The sequence below is a fragment of the Microtus oregoni genome, unplaced genomic scaffold, assembly GCF_018167655.1.
Source record: "Microtus oregoni isolate MIOR12 unplaced genomic scaffold, Mior012 000021F_ref0000039, whole genome shotgun sequence".
Taxonomy (NCBI): domain Eukaryota; kingdom Metazoa; phylum Chordata; class Mammalia; order Rodentia; family Cricetidae; genus Microtus; species Microtus oregoni.
Window position 1 is genome coordinate 30,247,507 of NW_024543080.1, and position 13,667 is coordinate 30,261,173.

A 13,667-nucleotide genomic window follows, 5' to 3' on the forward strand; every position below is an offset into this window, starting at 1 on the left:
ACTCACCAGGCAGGCCTTGAACTCACAGAGATTCATCTACCTCTGCCTCCTGAGTGCTGGGATTAAAGACATGTCCTCCCATGTCCAGGCTCCTCCATGGTTTCTGCTCCATAGATCCTGTTGAACTCCTGCCCTGACTTCCCTCAGTGATGGACCATAAACTATAAGCTGAAATAAACCCTTTGCTTCCCTAAGTGATATTTGGTTAGAGTGGTAATCATAACAGCAGAGATGAAACTAGAACATCATGAAACCTGAAACTCCAAAGAAAGGTTAAAACAAGAAGAAAAAAAGAGACACACACACACACACACACAGAGAGAGAGAGAGAGAGAGAGAGAGAGAGAGAGAGAGAGAGAGAATTGAGAATTAGGAAAATGAAGCTAATGCTGAGGAAATGTGAGAACGTCGCCTAAGATGAAGAAATGGAGACCAGCATCAGACATGGCTGCAGGGAAACAGCATAGGACCAAAGGTAGAGCAGGCGAGAAACTGTCAGACTTGAACGCAGGACCCAGCCTCGCTTATACAAATTCAGAAATAGACAAAAATGACTTTGCCAGAACAGTTGCTGCCTCTAGCAAACAAGGGAGGTTCCAAGTGGGAGGAGGCAGAAGGTATGCTAGGAATGTTCCCTATCATGGATGTACCAGAAAGCTGTCCTGAGAGTCTACGCTCCTTCAGTAACATATCCCAAGGTACTTTTAAGAAAGTAAATGTGTCCAGCACTCGGGAGGCAGAGGCAGGCGGATCTCTGTGAGTTCGAGACCAGCCTGGTCTACAAGAGCTAGTTCCAGGACAGGCTCCAAAACCACAGAGAAACCCTGTCTCAAAAAACCAAAAAAAAAAAAAAAAAAAAAAAAGAAAGTAAATGTGTGTGTGTGTATACATATATATATATATACAAATATATATATACACTTGTATGTATATATATATTTGAAAGAAGTAGTCATTGGGAAGGACAGGATTAGCAACTTGTTTTTTGGTCAGAAACAAACAGCTCTGAGTAAAATCAAATAGCAACGTCACAGTACCAGGGAAAATAAGCATCAAGTCAGCAGGCTTTCCCATCAGTTTAGGATGAATGAACGCAGGTGGCTGAAGACATTTTCAGACCACGATGAAAACAACCTCTGAAGTAAGTGCTCCAGCAAGTGTGTGTTGTTGACTCCGGGGCAGCAGCTAGACTGACGGGCTGCACAGCATTCACTTCCGAAAACAGTGATTTTGGGGCACTTTAAAAATGAAATAGGTTATCATGCAGGCACACACAGAGACATGCGAAGATACAGGGCAATGTTATTGTCTGTGCGACTGCTGCTTGAAATAGCACAAGTGAGAAAGAACCTCAGCACTCTCCGGTAAGGGAATTTATTTGAGCTATGACACAAAGTGGCCATGTTTCTGTAGGAGGCAGAGCTTTTCACCATTACTGACTGCAGAAGCTCAGTGCGTTGTAGCAATGAACTTGGATTGCTCCATCAGTTCATCTCAGGGAAGGAGCCAGTGAATAAGCAGGGGCACGAAACAGGATTTCACAACTGCATAGTAAAACAAGGCGCAGTGGAGAGCAGTGGGGAATGACTTCTACCATTTATGCAAAGCCAAATCTAGACAAAAGAATTCATCACCTAATTGCTGCATATCTTTGAAGCTGATGAAGATGGCCCCACTAATGCATGGGCTGTGGATAAGGGTAAAGACATTTTGCTGTATGCCTTCTGTATCCTTTGAGTTGTAGGCCATTTGAATATATTACGAAAGATAAACATTAAAACAACACAAGAGTTGTTTAGGTGGAGGCTGGAGATACTAGCTTTGCAATGATTATGCAAGAATAGATGTTAAGATTAAAAGAGGTTTTGGACTGATAACCCAATCCGTAGAGTGTTTGCCTTGAGAACATAAAGACCTGAGTTTGATGGTCCAAAACCCATGTAGAAAATGGTCTATGCCTGTAACTCCAGCAGAGAATGTGTGGGCAGAAACAGACAGACCCTTGAGGCTCAATAACTAGTCAGCCTAGCCTACCTGACAAACTCTGTGGAGGCCCAAAGAGGCCAAAGGTCAGAGAGTTGGACCTTGTTTTTAGTTCAAGATTATTGTGTTTCTAACTCAAACAAAAGTCTAGTTGTAAATCAGAACTCTGCTCTTTCAAGGTTGTTGTCAACAGGTGTGGCTAGTTGGGAAAGTAGTTGGTTCCTACCTAAAACAAAAGTCTAAGGAGCCAACCAGGTTCTACTTCCTTTTATGGAAATAACTTGGGATTCCACCCAGGCTGTGGTTTGCCTACAAAGTGTTTGGTCTAGGGTCTGAGTCAAGGGCAAGAGAGGACTTTCAATTTGTGTGTTAATTCATGTCCTTTTGTTCTACTCCTATCTTTTGAGGTCAGAGGTATATTAAGCTATTGGAAAATTAAACATGGGTGAATTTTCAGTACCCACTGAAATTCCCTCCCGGTACTATCCTATGTGTTTCTGTGTTTTATTATTTTTGTTTACGTCTTTGTATTCTTTACTATATTTCTAAATTCCCACGCCTCCACTCTGGAAGAAAGGTAATCTTGTCAAGGCTGGCCTCCCAAAAAACTCCAAAAAACAAGCTGAATGACACCTGAAGATTGACAGCTGAGATTGTACTCTGGTCTCTACAAACATGCTTACACATGTATGCAAATGCATGTACATACATAATCCTGCACAAACACTCACAGAGACAAAAGACTTAACACGTAACTACTAAAAGAATTGAATTTCTGGGCTGGAGAGATGGCTCAGTGGTTAAGAGCATTGCCTGTTCTTCCAAAGGTCCTGAGTTCAATTCCCAGCAACCACATGGTGGCTCACAACCATCTGTAAAGAGGTCTGGCGCCCTCTTCTGGCCTTTAGGCATACACACAGACAGAATATTGTATACATAATAAATAGATAAATATTTAAAAAAAAAGAATTGAACTTCCATGTGTGATTAAAATGGTGCAGGAAACTAAGATGGGTAAAAAATTTCTCTTGAGCATCTATCTGGATATCTATCTCTCTGTGTATACATATGTATCTATATGTACATATATAATTACACTTTGAATGTGGTGTGTCCCCTGCAGGTTCAAGTGTTTGAATACCTGGGTCCAAGCTGGTAGCACTGTTTTTGGAAGTCTGTGGAACCTTTGGACCTATGGGGGGTTTCTAGAAGCAGGCCTTGAAGGTGACAGGCCAGCCCTGAATCTGGCCCAGTTTTCTTGTTTGCTGATCTGACGCAGTGTGAATAAACTACAACCACAAGTTCCTGTCACCAAGCAAGTGTCCCTCCTGCTGCCAAGTCCTCCCCATCATGATGGACCATGGCCTCTTTGAGCCACAATAACCCTCTTGTCTCTTAAGTGGCTTAACTAATTTATAGACATATTAAAAGCATGTCTATTTTGTGAACTATATTTCCATATAATTTTCTCCCTTTTCTACTACATTGTTAATTTAATTTTTATGTATTATTTATTTTTTGTATATGGATGCATTTCCTGCATGCATGTCTGAGCACCATGTGCATGCCTGGTGTCCATAGAACCTAGAAGAGGGCATCATAGACCTGAAATTAGTTGTAAACTGTTATGCGGTGCTAGGAGCAAATGCACGACTCTGGGAAGGGTTATCACTGCTCTTAACTACCGAGTCATCTCTTTATCCTCATAGTGTTATTTTTTAAATCAGTATATATAGGAGATCATTTTTATATTAGGGTGACGCGAGTTCCAAAAACTTTTCTCTAGTTTGCTGCAGAACACTTCATATAAAATAGGCAAAATTTCCAATTATTTTTAAAGTGAGACCTTTTCAACACCAAGACTACATGATAATTACAACATACTTTCTTCTAGTGCTTTCTGGAGGACCTATAAGAATATAATTTTCTCAGGCAAACTTTTATGTGTTCAGGAATAATAATAATGGGAATATCCATATGTCAGCCAGCAAGCCTAATGTGAGTTCAAGAGGTATTGTATTTCCACAGAAAATCCAATTTCTCTTAAATCATTGATTAGTATCCTGTCTAGTTAAAGCAATTTGAAAATGTACTTAATGATGATTTTAAAAACACAATTTTCTTTCACATCCCATTACAGAGGAGGACACTGGCGTTTTGAGATGTCTAGAAATGTGTCTGGTATCACACATTTTAGTAGTGGAATCACAACCAAAATCCAGACAGTCTGGATGTAGCACCTGCAACCATGGCTTCTACAGGTGTGGTTAGTACAACCTACGGTTAGTGTCTATTTTTTTCCAGCTTTATTAAGTGTATTAGTCAGGGTTCTCTAAAGTAACAGAACTTATGGGATCTCTATATATGGAAAGGAGGTTTATTAGAAAGTCTTACAGACTGGGTCCAGCTAATCCAACAATGGCTGCCTGTGAATAGAAGGTTCAAGAATCCAGTAGCTGTTCAGTCATGGAAGTCTCAGCTGCTCTTAGTATATGCTGGAATCCCGAAGAAGTAAACTCTAAAGCCAAACGAAGGAATAGACTTGCTAGCAAGACAAGAGCAAGCAGGCAAAGAGCAAAAGCTTCCTTCTCCCAAGTCCTTTTACTGGCTGCCAGCGAAAGGCGTGGCCCAGATTAGAGGCAGGTCTTCCCACCTCAAAAGACTGGGATTAAAGGTGTGTCTTCCTACCCCAAAGATCCCGTTTAGAAGTGGATCTTCCCACTTCAAATTAAGCAAAAGTTGCTCACAGGCATGCCCCCATTTGGGGTTTAGTTAATTCCAGATGTAGTCAAGTTGACAACCAAGAATAGCCATCATATTTAAGATAATTGGCAAATATAATTTCATAAATTTAAATGTTGTAAATTTAAAAGTTGTGCAAGGCATACCTTTAATCCTATGCTAGGAAGGCAGAGACAGCTGGCTCTCTGAATTTGAGGCTGGCCTGGTCTACACAGTGAGTTCCAGGACAGCCAGAGCTACATAAAGAGACCTTGTCTTTTTTTTTTCTTTTTTTTAAATTTATTTATTTATTAAGGATTTCTGCCTCGTCCCCACAACCGCTTCCCATTTCCCTCCCCCTCCCCCGATCAAGTCCCCCCCCCCTCATCTGCTCGAAGAGCTATCAGGGTTCCCTGACCTGTGGGAAGCCCAAGGACTGCCCACCTCTATCCAGGTCTCCTAAGGTGAGCATTCAAACTGCCTAGGCTCCCACAAAGCCAGTACGTGCAGTAGGATCAAAAACCCACTGCAATTGTTCTTGAATTCTCAGTATTCCTCATTGTCCGCTATGTTCAGCTAGTCCGGATTTATCCCATGCTTTTTCAGCCCTAGGCCAGCTGGCCTTGGTGAGATCCCAATAGAACATCCCCATTGTCTTAGTGTGTGGGTGCACCCCTCATGGTCCTGAGTTCCTTGCTCGTGCTCCGTCTCCTTCTGCTCCTGATTTGGACCTTGAGATTTCTGTCTGGTGCTCCCGTGTGGGTCTCTGTCTCTGTCTCCTTTCATCGCCTGATGAAGGTTAATATTCCTGAGGATGCCTATGTGTTTGTCTTTGGATTCACCTTATTTAGCTTCTCTAGGAACATGAATTATAGGCTCAATGTCCTTTATTTATGGCTAGAAACCAAATATGAGTGAGTACATCCCATGTTCCTCTTTTTGGGTCTGGCTTACCTCACTCAGGATAGTGTTTTCTATTTCCATCCATTTGTATGCAAAATTCAAGAAGTCCTTGTTTTTTACTGCTGAGTAATACTCTAATATGTATATATTCCATACTTTCTTCATCCATTCTTCCGTTGAAGGGCATCTAGGTTGTTTCCAGGTTCTGGCTATTACAAACAATGCTGCCATGAACATAGTTGAGCATATACTTTTGTTGTATGATAGGGCCTCTCTTGGGTATATTCCCAAGAGTGGTATTGCTGGATCCAGGGGTAGGTTGATCCCGAATTTCCTGAGAAACCGAAACACTGCTTTCCAGAGTGGTTGCACAAGTTTGCATTCCCACCAGCAATGGGTGAGTGTACCCCTTTCTCCACAACCTCTCCAGCAAAGGCTATCATTGGTGTTTTTTATTTTAGCCATTCTGACAGGTGTAAGGTGGTATCTTAAAGTTGTCTTGATTTGCATTTCCCTGATCGCTAAGGAAGTTGAGCATGACCTTAAGTGTCTTTTGGCCATTTGAAGTTCTTCTGTTGAGAATTCTCTGTTCAGATCAGTGCCCCATTTTATAATTGGGTTGATTAGCCTTTTACGGTCTAGTTTCTTGAGTTCTTTATATATTTTGGAGATCAAACCTTTGTCAGTTGCAGGGTTGGTGAAGATCTTCTCCCAGTCAGTGGGTTGTCTTTTTGTCTTAGTGACAGTGTCCTTTGCTTTACAGAAGCTTCTCAGCCTCAGGAAGTCCCATTTATTCAATGATGCCCTTAGTGTCTGTGCTGCTGGGGTTATACGTAGGAAGTGGTCTCCTGTGCCCATGTGCTGTAGAGTACTTCCCACTTTCTCTTCTATCAGGTTCAGTGTGTTCGGACTGATATTGAGGTCTTTAATCCATTTGGATTTGAGTTTTGTGCATGGTGATAGATATGGATCTATTTTCATTCTTCTACAGATTGACATCCAGTTTTGCCAGCACCATTTGTTGAAGATGCTCTCTTTTTTCCATTGTATACTTTTAGCTCCTTTATCGAAGATCAGGTGTTCATAGGTTTGTGGGTTAATGTCAGGGTCTTCTATTCGATTCCATTGGTCGACTTCTCTGTTTTTATGCCAATACCAAGCTGTTTTCAATACTGTAGCTCTGTAATAGAGTTTGAAGTCAGGGATGGTAATGCCTCCAGACAAACCTTTATTGTATAAGATTGTTTTGGCTATCCTGGGTTTTTTGTTTTTCCATATAAAGTTGATTATTGTCTTCTCCAGATCTGTGAAGAATTTTGATGGGATTTTGATGGGGATTGCATTGAATCTATAGATTGCTTTTGGTAGAATTGCCATTTTTACTATGTTGGTCCTCCCAATCCAAGAGCAAGGGAGGTCTTTCCATTTTCTGGTGTCTTCTTCAATTTCTTTCTTCAAAGACTTATAGTTCTTGTCAAGTAGATCTTTCACTTCCTTGGTCAGGGTTACCCCAAGGTATTTTATGCTATTTGTGGCTATCGTGAAAGGTGATGCTTCTCTGATTTCCCTCTCTGCTTCCTTATCCTTGGTGTATAGGAAGGCAACTGATTTTTTGGAGTTGATCTTGTGTCCTGCCACGTTACTAAAGCTGTTTATCAGCTGTAGGAGTTCTTTGGTAGAATTTTTGGGGTCGCTTATGTACACTATCATATCATCTGCAAATAACGAAAGCTTAACTTCTTCCTTTCCAATACGAATCCCCTTGATCTCCTTATGTTGTCTTATTGCTATTGCTAGAATTTCAAGCACTATATTGAAGAGGTATGGCGAGAGTGGACATCCTTGTCGTGTTCCTGATTTTAGTGGGATGGCTTTGAGTTTTTCTCCGTTTAATTTAATGTTAGCTGTTGGCTTGCTGTAAATAGCTTTTATTATATTTAGGTAGGACCCTTGTATCCCTATTCTCTCCAAGACCTTTATCATAAAGGGGTGTTGAATTTTGTCGAATGCTTTTTCCGCATCTAGTGAAATGATCATATGGTTTTTTTCTTTCAGTTTATTTATATGGTGGATTACATTGATAGATTTGCGTATGTTGAACCAGCCCTGCATCTCTGGGATGAAGCCTACTTGATCATAATGGATAATTTTTCTTATGTGTTCTTGGATTCGGTTTGCCAGTATTTTATTGAAGATTTTTGCGTCGATGTTCATAAGTGAGATCGGTCTGTAATTCTCTTTCTTGGTTGGGTCTTTTTGTGGTTTTGGTATCAGGGTAACTGTAGCTTCATAAAAGGAATTTGGCAATGACTCTTCTGATTCTATATTGTGAAATACCTTAAGGAGTATAGGTATTAATTCTTCTTGGAAGTTCTGGTAGAATTCTGCATTGAAACCATCTGGTCCTGGGCTTTTTGTCGAAGGGAGATTTTTGATAACCATTTCTAATTCTTCGCGAGAAACCGGTCTATTTAGATCATTCACCTGGTCTTGGTTTAGCTTTGGTATATGATACTTATTTAAAAAAATGTCCATTTCTTTTGTATTTTCCAGTTTTGTGGCATACAGGCTTTTGTAGTAAGATCTAATGATTCTCTGAATTTCCTCTGTGTCTGTGGTTATGTCCCCCTTTTCATTTCTGATCTTATTTATTTGCGTGTTCTCTAAGAGACCTTGTCTTAAACTGTATCTGCACCACTCAAAGAAGTTGCATAATTTTCAGTGGAATGATTTGATATAAGTAAGTATCATGAAGTGATCACCACAACCAAGTTAGTTTGACATCGCTCAGGTTACATCATTACCATTCTTGAAATGAGGTAATAAAAAAAAAATACAATGTCTATTTTTCTTAGTAATGTTCAATTTTATAAAAATCTAAGGTTGTTAACTGTAGCCTCCATGAAAGTTTATACCCTTGACTATCTTCATAATTTCTCCACAACTAACTTTTTATATAAGTATGATATTTTTCCACACAGGTGCTGTCATGTAGTATGTATTTTTTGTCAGCATCTGGTGGTTGGTATCACTTAGCATAATGGCCTCTCTAGGCTCATCTGTGCTCTCACAAATGGTGTGATTGCCTTCATTTTAAAGCTGAAGAGAGCTTCACAGTATTTACCAGTCTGTCTCAGTTTCTTTGTCCTCTCACCTGTCTTTGGGTGCTTTGGCTGCCTCTATATCTTGACTTTAATTTCTTTACTCTTAAGTCCTTAAGCACATGAGACAATGCTCTTTGACTGGGTTCCATCCTCCATCCTGCCTTGGCTGTCATGAACGTGTTGCAATAAACACGGGTGCAAGCATGGGCAGTGGTGGTGCATGCCTTTAATCTCAGCATTTGGGAGGCAGAGGCAGGTGGCAGAGTTCAAGGCCAGTCTGATCTACAGGGCAAGTTCCAGGACAGCCAGGACTACACAGAGAAACCCTGTTCTGAAAAACCTAAAGCAAACAAACATTGGGGTGCAGATACCTGTTCCAGATACTGATTTCCCTTCCTTCGGCTATGCACCTAGAAGCAGCATTGCTGGGTCACAAGGTTAGTCTCTGTTTGGAGAGACATTCATACAGTACAGTTTTCTATCATGGCTGTGCTAACTGACATTCCCACCCACGACGAGTCATATTCCCTTCTCCCCTTGCCCTTATCAATTCTTTCAGTGGTCCTTTTATCATCATCATCATCATCATTGGATTTGTTTTCATTTTAATTATGGGTTTGTGTTTGTCACGTATGTGGGTAACCTCTGAGGCCTGAGGTGGCAGAGCCCCTGCAGCTGTAGTTTACAGGTAGTTGTGAGCCACCTGACATGTGTGCTGAGATTTGAATTTAGGTCCTTCTGTGCTGTGGGACAGTGGTCTGTACCCTGTCACTTGTATTTTAAATAAATGCTGACCGGCCAGTAGCCAGGCAGGAAGTATAGGCAGGGCAACCAGGCAGGAAGTAGAGATGGGGCAATGAGAATTCTGGGAAGGCAGAAATTTCAGTCTGCAGTCGTCACCCAGACACAGAGCAAGGAAGATGTGACTGCCTTGCTGAAAAGGGTACCAAGCCATGTGGCTAACACAGACAAGGATTATGGGCTAACATAAGTTTTAAGAGTTAATAAGAAGCTTGAGATACCTGGCCAATCAGTTTATAATTAATGTAGACTTCTGTGTGATTTCTTTGGGACTTAACGGCTGTGGGAACTGGGCAGGACAAAGACCCCAGTCAACACCTCTAGAAGAGAAATATGCTTTTCTTAACTGCTGTGCTATTTTTACAACCCCTTAATATTGTTTTTATTTTAAATGTATGTATATTTTGTCTGCATATGTGTCTGGGTACCACATTCATGCTTGATGCCTGAGCAGGCCAGAAGAGGGTTTGATTATCTGGAAGTAGAGTTACAGACAGTTGTGAGATTCTGTATAGATGCTGACAATCAAACCTGGGTCCTCAGGAGGAACAGTCAGTGCTCTTGACCACTGACCCATCTCTCTAGTTCCTCTCTTGTCTGATAATCACTATTCTAACAGGTGCCAGGGATATCTATAGTTTTGTTTTGCATTTTCCTGATGATATATGGGTCTGAACACACACACACTCTCTCCATGTTTATGTCTTTGAAAATATATCTACTCACAGTCAGAATCATAACCTGATTTCTTTGATTTTTCCCTCTTTATTGAGTTATATAAGACCCTTATATTTTGGGAATTAATCCCTTTATAAATACAAATTTACTAGAATTAGAAATGTTATTAACTTTTTTAAAGATTACAATACTGAGAACTGGAGCAGCAGCACCTCATCCCATCCCCTCCCCGAAATGCTGTACCCACCAAGTGAGTATGCTGTGAAACAGTTTATGGATGGGGTTTGTCCATTTGTCTAATGACACTGATACTTCATGCTAGACAGTTTACCAAGTGTTTCTACCAGATCTCTCTCGCCAGCTGTCTTTGTTTCTCTTCCTGTTTCTGTGATAAAATCCTCCAACAAAAGCAACTCCGAGAAGAAAGAACTCACTCTGGCTCACAGCTAAGGGTACAGTCCATCATGGTGGGGAGATCAAGGCAGCAGGAGCTCAAAGCAGCTGGTCATATTTCACCCACAGTCTGGAGCAGAGGGAGAGGGATGCACACTGTGGCTCAGCTCCCCTTCTCCATTTTACAGCAGTTCCAGGATCCCAGTCAGGGGCATGGTACCACCTACAGTGGACCTGTCTTCCTACCTCAATGCAACAAAGATGATCCTCCACAAGCATGGGCCCACCACCCAGGTGGTTTAAATTTTATTTATTTATTGTTTATGTGTATGGGCGTCTAACCAGCATGTATGTCTGTACACCATGTGCCTGCAGTGGCTGAAGAGGCCAGAAGAGAGCATTGGATCCCTGAACTTGAGTTATAGACAGGTGTGAGCTGCCACATGGGTGCTGGGAATTGAACCCAGGTCCCCTGGAAGAGCAGCCAGTGCTCTAACCACTGAGTCAATGCTCCAGACTTTCCAGATGATTCTAGAGCTCACCAGCTTGACAATGGAGATTAATCATCATATCAACATTGCACCCATGAGATACAGATAAAAATAAAAAGGAAAAGTTTACTTACATACATTATTCACTGTGGTATTATTATATTAGTAGAAGATGGGAAGCAACGGGAATGGGTCTTTGACTATGGAAAGCTGCTGCAGAACAGGTTTACTGTAGTGCTTTTACTGTGTGCTGCCCTTTGTGAGCCAATGCAGAATATTTCAGCGCCCTCATCCCTTTGCATATTTTACATTCATAGTTTTCATTACTGGGACAAGCAAAATTTATCCCAAATAAAATGTCAATATTGTCCATGAGCTCAGCAAAGCAAATCAGATTCATCTACAAGATCAGTACACTCAACACATGTGTGCATACACACACACACACACACACACACACACGTGCAAAAGTGAGACAAACCCATCTTTACTTAAATCTCTTGGTCCCCTATTAACAAAAACTGAGATTACAGCTGTGGGTTTCACAGCAAAGAGCAAACCCTCTGAAGGAAGAGTTCACCTTTCCTGACTTCTGGCTCCACCCCTCAAGCCAAGCCTTTGCCAAATCTTTCTGTTGGATTTTCGTATCTTGTTAATACGTTTCTTTTGCTGGTCCTTAAGACGGCAAACACATTTAATTTTGTTCTAGAACATTTATGTAATCAACCAGTTAAAAGAAATCACTAAGAACCTAAGAGGATGTCGGGCCTAAAGAGACAGCTTAGAGCAACTGAGTTGGATTTCCAGTTGACAACATCTGTGTCTCCAGTTCCAGGGAGAACCCATTGCCCCCTTCTGGCCTCAACAGGCAATGCACAGATAATATGTGCAGCTAAAAACCCCAAACACAAAAAATAAAAGTGGATAAAGCTTAAAACAAACAAACAAACAAAACAAAAGAAAGAAACAGTATGGGGGTGGCAAATCAACTTCTTTGAAGACCTGAAACCCAGGGGAGATTTTAAATGCATGCCATCAAGGTAGATGTAAATTACTAAGCCTGTATGAGACAGTCCACTGCCTCCTTTGGCTCCTTCTGTAGCAAGTCTCCTTCCATCAACTTACATGCAATAGAAGTCTGTCTGTTATATCCATGTTGTGGCTAGAGCACTGGACATGTTGATTCATTCATGTGTGTGTGGTATTTGTATGCATGCATGTGTGTGTATAGGTACATATGTACATGTGTGCCCTTAGAAACCAGAGGTTGATTATCAGTCTTCTTCCTCAATCACTCTCTACCTTATTTTGGGGAGCGGGTCTCTTAATGAACACAGAGCTCACCAATTGGATGAACTACCTGGTCCCTGAGCTCCCAGAGTCTCCTATTTCTACCCACCAACACTGGGATTACAGAAACAGGGCCATGCCTGACTTTTATTTGGGTGCCAGAATTTGAATTTAGGTCCTCATACTTGGACAGCAAATATTTTACCCACTGAGCTATCTGCCCGCCATCCTTTCTTTTTGACAAATTCTGTTGCCATTTACCTAGTCACCTTTTAAAAATGTTTATCATTACTGTTGCGTGTTTGCATGAGTTATATGGACACATAAGCCATGGAGTGTGTGTAAGAGGTCAGAGGACAACTTTGTACCGTCAGTTCTCTCCTTCCACCTTTATATGGGTTTTGGCGGATCAAGTTTAGGTTTCCAGGCTTGTGTGGTAAGTACTTTTACACATCGAGCTATTACATTGGCCCAGGCTTGTAACTATAAAAACAACTAGAAATGGTATGAGCCTCCCTTACCCTCTAGCCCTGCATCCCCATCGAGCATTTGTTGTGGAATAACCCTTCTCTACTCAGTGATATTACTTTCAATGGTTAATAAGAAGCTGATTGGCTGGTAGCCAGGCAGGAAGTATAGACAGGACAGTCAAAAACAGAGGACTCTGGGAAGAAGGCAGAGGGAGAGACGCCAGCCAGCTGCCATGGAAGCATGGCTTGTAGAAAATGAGGTAACAGACCATGAGTCACATGGCAAAGCATAAAGAGAAATGTGGGTTAATTTGAATATAAGAGTTAGTTAGTAATAAGCCTGAGCTATTGGACGAGCATTTATAATTTATATTCAGCCTCGAGTTGGTTATTTGGGACTGGATGGTCAGGATAGGAAACATCCATTTACAAGCTCTCTTGCCAGAACGTCAAATCGTCTGCCGGTGCTAGCTCCCACGAAACACAGCACACGAGAAACAAGCTAAGCACACCATGAGCAAGCAGCGAATGAAATCCAAACAGTAGGTTCGAAACAACAAGTTACAAGAAAACAATATAAGAAGGATGAAGAATTTCTTTGCTGAATGAGCTTCAGGAGACTGAGCAATCAGCTGCTGTGAGTGGACAGTGCCTGCACCCTGACTCAGCAGGAAGACAAACAGGGAAGTCCCACACTGACTGGATCATTTCACTGATATTAAATGTCTTAGTTTGAGTTCCTATTGCTGTGAAGAGACACCATGAGCACGGCAACTCTTATAAAGGAAAACATTTCATTGGGGCTGGCTTACAGTTCAGAGGTTTAGTTCATT